Source organism: Triticum dicoccoides, chromosome 6A (assembly GCF_002162155.2).
Source record: "Triticum dicoccoides isolate Atlit2015 ecotype Zavitan chromosome 6A, WEW_v2.0, whole genome shotgun sequence".
Lineage (NCBI taxonomy): Eukaryota > Viridiplantae > Streptophyta > Magnoliopsida > Poales > Poaceae > Triticum > Triticum dicoccoides.
Genome location: NC_041390.1, coordinates 83,293,798 through 83,301,468, shown reverse-complemented (window position 1 = coordinate 83,301,468; position 7,671 = coordinate 83,293,798).

Here is a 7,671-nt window from a genome sequence, read left to right as displayed (position 1 = left end):
TACTTGGCGAACAAGTAGGCCTATAACAATCAGAATTCAGAACATCCAACCACATATATCTAAGCATTCCAACAAGGAGTAACTAATGGAACTTATCATGCTTTGCTTGAAAGTATACACTAAAAGTAACTTCTGAGATGCTTCACTCAGCTGATCAGCTACAAGAAACCAAAAGTAATACACAACAATCTAATATTTTCATTTTTAGGGGAGTAACATCTAAACACTAGGAAGTGCATAAACCAGAAAAATTTGTCAGCCACAAGTGTTTTTGTGTTCCCCTAAATACACACAACAATCATCATCTTCCATATACATGGACTTCATTTTTCTGACAACATGAACTTTGTTGTTGTCGTTGTATATGAACTTATCCTGTAAACAAAGAGAGAGAATGCACTGAGCCAAGGCAGAATCTTTCAAAGAAAACACACTTTTTTGTTTGAGGCATATACACAAATAGCTTGTGTGCACTGCCATTTGAAGGAGAGGGCAGTGTTAGATTAATTGGCTTTAGGCTAATCAACTTTAGGACTTAATCTCGGACTAGAACATCAGTATTATGCGGAAGCGTACAAACTTACATTGATTGGCGAAATCCCATGGCTGCTCGATGCAGCCCCTTGTGTAGCCCATGGCTGCACCTTGGGGTCTCCGGCGATGAAGATATGGCCGGTAGAAAAGCAACACGTAGATGGTGTGGACGTGCATCAGGAACGCCGCTGTAGGGGCCACCGGCACTGACCTTGCGGTGGCCGGCGGTGGTAGTCGGCCTTCCAGCACATCAGCTCCCTCTTTTTAGGATCGGTTGTTAGCACTCAGGAGTTTAACCCGTTTGTGTTTTTCTTTTCTTATCTGAACAGGTACGTGACCTCTTCCTTTTTATATGGGAACTGATGGACCGGGGACCGAAACCAAAACATTGGGTTTGGGTGCCCCCGATCAAAGCACCAACGTGGGATTGGACTCCCCTTCTTTTTATCTCGGTCTATTACAACCTGAGATCAATTCCAACATTCCCCCCCTTGATCGTAAGGTTAACAAACATCATAAGCCCACTCTTAATAGAAATAACATACCAAAGTAATGTGTTACAATGACCAATGAGATAATGAGATATCAGTGAACCTCAGTACCTATAGTACATCATTCTATCTCGTGATGGAAACATAATACTTTATGGGAGTTGGTTTATATGATGGTCCTAATTTCCAGGATCAAAAGGCTTTATGAACCCATGCCGGCAAGATATCATCATAAAATGGGTGGTAAGCCTTTAGTAAGCGGTACCGCAAAACTTTATAAATCAAACACCATAGGTTTGATCCTGGACTCTATGTTTCACAACAGAGACATTATGTCAATGGTTTTGGCAATAACAATTAACTTGTTGTTACTCACATAGAGAACTGCATGCTCATAATCGCAGTAAGTGTCTTAGAGATGTTGTCTATCACTCTTAACTCGGGAATAAAACTTCTTGACATACAACCTGCCCAATAGCCTCTTGGCATGCCACATAAGTAAGTGCATTATTTCTAATGCCATCAGTGTCATTATAGAGCTTTTCCATGATATAGCTCCATGTGCGAGAGTGAGGATGTAACATAGCGTGGAAACTTTAAGATCCACACATCTCGCAGAAGCAATGTCCGAATATCCCAGGATATCGAAGTTATTAGACTTCTTATTAGTGAGCATGTAAACTTTATTCTCTTGCATATCTACAAGACATTTCTCGGCTTTTCCAGTGGTCCATTTCTGGACTTACTTGTATATTTGCCAATTATCCCGATCACAAAACAAGGGCATGTTCATACTTGAATACACATATTTCTTCCGACAACTGAAGCATAAGGAACCGACATTATCTGATCAGTTCATAATGGTTCCTTGGACACTAAAATGTCCATCTCTTATTGCCCTTGACTTTAGTAGCAGGTGTGATAAGAGTACTACCACATAATATTTTCTTTCATACTCTATCGATGCATGTCTTCATGATAAAACTTATACCACTTTTGGAATCTTGGCGAAACTCGACACAAACAAATTATAGGGCATGACCAAGATTCTTTATGTCATAAATGGAAGGTAGAAAATTCTTGGTCCCGCCAAAAAATTCCATCTTCTCAAGGTAGTATACTTACTCCCCCTGGTTTTATGGTATGAGTGTCCCGACGCTTTCTTATTTCATAATTGAATTTCTTGGGGCAACATACCTTGTGTTAACTTCACCTATTTGACGAAACCTTACGGTTAAGTCATACATACATTCTTAACTTAGTCAACACAAGAGTATGTTATAATAATAACACAAGCGTCAAAACAACTCACCGAGGAAACTCTATTGAGTTCCATACATCATTAGAGCTCATTATCACACAAGCCTCTAAGATGATCATTCACACACATTATGAATCACACGGAAATTGTTAAGTCTCAACATTGAGTATTGCAATATGCATTTCTTCTCAACTTACCTGATGCGTATGAACAAAGATCTACTGGAGTTATCCTTAAGATTCATGTTCATACGCTCCAGTTCCCCATGATCACTTTATTTGAAAAAATGGAAAACATATCCAATATCTTGATAATAATCATTTAAGTTCTAAACCACAACACCGTTGGGCTGAAGATGGAAAAGAACCTAATGAATTGTGACAAATGATTATAAATGACGATAGTCAAAAATATAACCACGAGCCACGTGATACTAACAAGCTTGCCATTTGAGTGAAGTGCGACATATGATTATAAATGACGTTGGTCATATATATAATCAACATGTTACATCATGATGGTCATTAGACTAGCAAGCTTCACTTTAGCATTCATGTGTGCTTCATAATGCTCATAAGGGATTAAGTACACATTAACGTAATAAAATGAGTAATTTTTTATCCATTCTTCTAAATAAGACTTGTTGCATCTTAATTAGATAATTGACATTAGTATATGATTTTCATACATTCTCCAACCAAGACTTCTCGTTGGTTCTATCTTTAATTGGAGAATTAACATACATATTTTGATCTAAGTAAGAGAAGTGAACGTGATATCTCATATTAAACGAGACTTCCATTCTCCCCCTCGAAATGTGGTCTAAAACCACAATTTCGATGAGGTCTCATTATTTACACTTCTCTTACATCTTTAATTGTAACATAACACATAATCTTTACAAATGATCCATTCAGATGAAAAACATAACTTGTCTCACCCTAGGGCGAAACTAACGTTACATAATTGGAGTTAACTTGATAACACAGAAAATCATGTCATATGTTCGAGAAACAAGAAATAAGTTTCTCCAGTAACTGGGAGCAAGAACAAACATCATCAATTAGATGAAGAATTAAGTATCTCCAAATCCTAGTGGAATAAATCCAATAGTTTTCACTTTAAACCCCATTGCATTAGTAATGTGCATGATAGCACATGTATTTTGAGACCTCTCCCAATGTCCGCTTTAACATCATGATTAAATCTGTAAACCTTAGTGGCAGAGAAACATTGTGAGATTCCTTACATGAGAAAATGATCTCCACTCTCCACACAGAAAAGTTATTTACATAAGGGTTGTCTATGCCAAAATGGAAGTTGGCATCATTATTAATGTTCATTGCTATGAAAACAGAAGACATCGTTATGAACATCACAACAAAACATCAAGCATGAATTAACCATGCAATGAGATGAATAAAAAAAGATTAATTTATTCTAATCTGCATTATCATTGGGCAAGCAACGAAAAAAAACTTATTCATTCATAAATGACACATAAAAATAATCAACGTTGGTCAGAATATCATCAATCGCCATTATGAATTTGGCTCACTAAATTTCTAATCAAAACTTCTCGTTGGTTCCATTTTGATTAGAAAAACATAAAATCACATAAAGACCAGCAAGAATATTAACTAAATTACTAACCATCATTAACATAAAGTAGCATTAAAGTGTAATCCATTATGTCATAGGACACAAGGATTCATAACCTGTTGTAGTTATCTTGAACTTAAAATTTTGACACTTAATGAACATTGAAAATAACATTAAAAAAATAAGTGTCAAAGTTATCATTAAAATTCTAAACGACATACAATGAAGGTGACATTGGAATTAACATATAAATATAAATGTTATTGCGAGAGAGTAGACTTCAAAGTTACAGTCAGTCCAAAAAGACATTAATATTATCGTCAGGATATCATAACATTTTCCAGGTAATATGGACATAAATTTTCATAAGGATTCACGAAATAACAATATTTGGCAGCAACAGGTACTTTGGAAACAAATCCCCTAAACAAAATTCCTTTCTTTAGGGGATTGATCATAACCCCATGAACATTATTTTTGAGTCTTTATGCATATTTCAATAATGCATATCATAATAAAATGACATGAAATGCACCAAATAAAAACTTCAGTTTTGCCCAATAGGCGTATCGACGCAATATTCTTATGACGCGGAAAACTGAACCATGTGACCATAACATTCCCCTTGAGGTGGCCTCAGCCCATTCGAAATGATCACATCATTAAGAAATGTCATTAGGATGGCATCACCACAAACATCACACTCAAATAAAGTTTCCAAATAAAATATTAATGTTTAGAAACTTAAATGAGTGACTGGAAAAATGCTCAATATTTTAACATTAAGATTTCTTCATTGAAATAATACTTGAAAAGTGATGACCATAAAAGGTGCCTTTAAATGACATCAACATTCACCCCAAAAAAAATTCCCGTTGGCTCCATTTTTTTCCAGAAGATTTAAGCATAATTACAGGCACTTTAAAACTCATCAGTGCAAAAGCATAATTTGAAACTTAATGAATGCACTAAAACTGCACAAAATGCCTAAAGAACATAATTTGACCTATAATCATCCATGGATTTTTATTAATAAATCTTCATCATCATTAAAGGCTTGCCATGAAAATTACATAAACATTAATTGTGCTTTAATTTTCTAAGCAAAACTTCTCGTTGGTTCCATTATACTAAGAAAACTAAAACACAATTTAGAACTTAATTTTTCTGACAATTTTCTATCTATAACAGTGCAAAATACTTTCTTAGAATAATCTTAATGATAGAATTGCACCGAATAAAAGAAAATACGCGCAGAACATATATTTGTTGGCCCAATACAGCCCACGGCTACCCTTGATTCATTCGGCCCAGCTCAAAGACAAGAACGTTTCCTGCCAGGATAAGACATGCTGGGCCGCAACCCAGCTTCAGAAGCGGCCTTTTAAGTGCCCGAAGCCCATTCGGAGCTGCGCGTCGGCCTCAGCCGTTGGATCAAGCCAACGGCCCCGATCCTCCCGGGGCGGAGCAAAACAACACCTGGTCAAACCCTAGAAGCATTTCCTTTCCTCTCCCCCGATTTTCACGGCTCGTGCAGGAGAGGCGACAACCGCGGCGGTGACCCGAGGCACGCCGGCCATAGCGGTGCGGCAGTCCCGTTCGTCGGAGCAGCGTGCCTCGCTCAAGGCCGTGCGCTCCTCCGCCGAACGGCGCTCGCCGTGTTGAGCTCATGGCGAAACCGGGAGGACGGTAGTCCTAGCTACGCGTGAGGCATCTCGCCGGCGGCTGCCGGCGCAAACTTTTGGCGGCGACAGCGACGGCGACGTACGGGGTGCAGAACCCACTACACCCGCGCGTCCATTAGCACCTCAGCGGCGGCTGAGTCTTTCTGCACGTCATCCCGAGAGACGGCAGCGTCGCCGGCTCAGGGATCCCGAAGGAGCATAGGCGCGGCGTCATGAGGTGTGCCTCAAATACTCTTCTTTTTGTCGATTAAAACATTTTTGGGCGCTGATTTGGGGAATTCCAAGTTCTAGGGTTTCAAAAATTGGGGATTTTCTAGAATTTGCAATTCCCCTCCTTCTGATTGCTTAAACGGGTAATTAGCACTAACCCGCATCAGTAATACATTGACTGAAAATAATTAGCCATAAACAAGGCTCACTAACCTAATAAAGTTTAATTAAACCTTAAGTTGGTGATTATATTTGGAACGAAGAAAATCAGGACTTAAACATGATCGTTAACAGAAAAGAAACATCACTAAAAACATGATTGGAGTTCTAACCGAGATTAACCAGCTCATGATACCATTGTTAGATTAATTGGCTTTAGGCTAATCAACTTTAGGACTTAATCTCGGACTAGAACATCAGTATTATGCGGAAGCGTACAAACTTACATTGATTGGCGAAATCCCATGGCTGCTCGATGCAGCCCCTTGTGTAGCCCATGGCTGCACTTTGGGGTCTCCGGCGATGAAGATATGGCCGGGAGAAAAGCAGCACGTAGATGGTGTGGACGTGCATCAGGAACGCCGCTGTAGGGGCCACCGGCACTGACCTTGCGGTGGCCGACGGTGGTAGTCGGCCTTCCAGCACATCAGCTCCCTCTTTTTAGGATCGGTTGTTAGCACTCAGGAGTTTAACCCGTTTGTGTTTTTCTTTTCTTATCTGAACAGGTACGTGACCTCTTCATTTTTATATGGGAACTGATGGACCGGGGACCGAAACCAAAACATTGGGTTTGGGTGCCCCCGATCAAAGCACCAACGTGGGATTGGACTCCCCTTCTTTTTATCTCGATCTATTACAACCTGAGATCAATTCCAACAGGCAGCTCAATACGGAGGCTATGGAGTGCGGGGGCAGAGTCGAAGGCAGCAGCAGCATGGAGGAAGAGGGCAGCAACAGCATGGAGGAAGAGGGGCGCTAATGCTGACTAGTGTAGTGCGCGGTGGCACTGCTCTGTACAGGAGCGCCGGATCCGGGAGGTCGACCGGGCGGATCATGGTGGCAGCGTGGGGTGGTGTGGGTAGCTCTCAGGCTGGCGATGGAGGGAAGAGAGTCAACTCAGGGGGAGGGTCACCGGTGGGGGAACGTGCATCGCATCGCCGATCTGGGGAGGCACGTGAGGGAAGAAGGCCGCAGTGGAAGAGGTGGAAGGTCGCGGCAGCAGAGGAGGAAGGCCGCTGAGGGGCGAATTCCGGCGACGCGGGAGGTGAGTTGGTGGCTTTCGCCCGACGGCAGGATCCTGACGATGGGAGGTTGGGTTGGTGGCAGTTGTGCAGCGGCAGGATCCTGGCGGCAGGGAGGTGGATTGGCGGCTGGATCCCGACGGCAGGGCGGTGGATTCGTGGCTGGATCCTGGCGGCGGGGGAGGTGGGTTGGTGGTGTTCGCCGACTCGCCGTTGGCTGGATCCCGGCGGCGGGAAGGTGGGATGGTGGAAATAAGACAAAACTTACGGAACGTAAAATTACGGTGCATTGATGGTAAAATAGAGGAGGTGAAGAATAACTATTCCTCACCTAGGGTGACGAATAGCGTGACCCTATATATATATATATATATATATATATATATATATATATATATATATATATATATATATATATTGGGAAAAGCGTACCTATTGTGTTTCTCTCTAGAGATGGCAATCTCAGCCACATACTCGTCTTGGGATATGGGTCCCATTTCTTTCCCTCCAAACTTTTCCATCATTTTGAGAGTGTGGAATTTATTTGCTCTTTGGGCTGGTAGTGGTCCACAAATGCATGTATATATATACATATATATACACACACATATACATATATATATATATAGTAAGTTAATTGTGGTAAG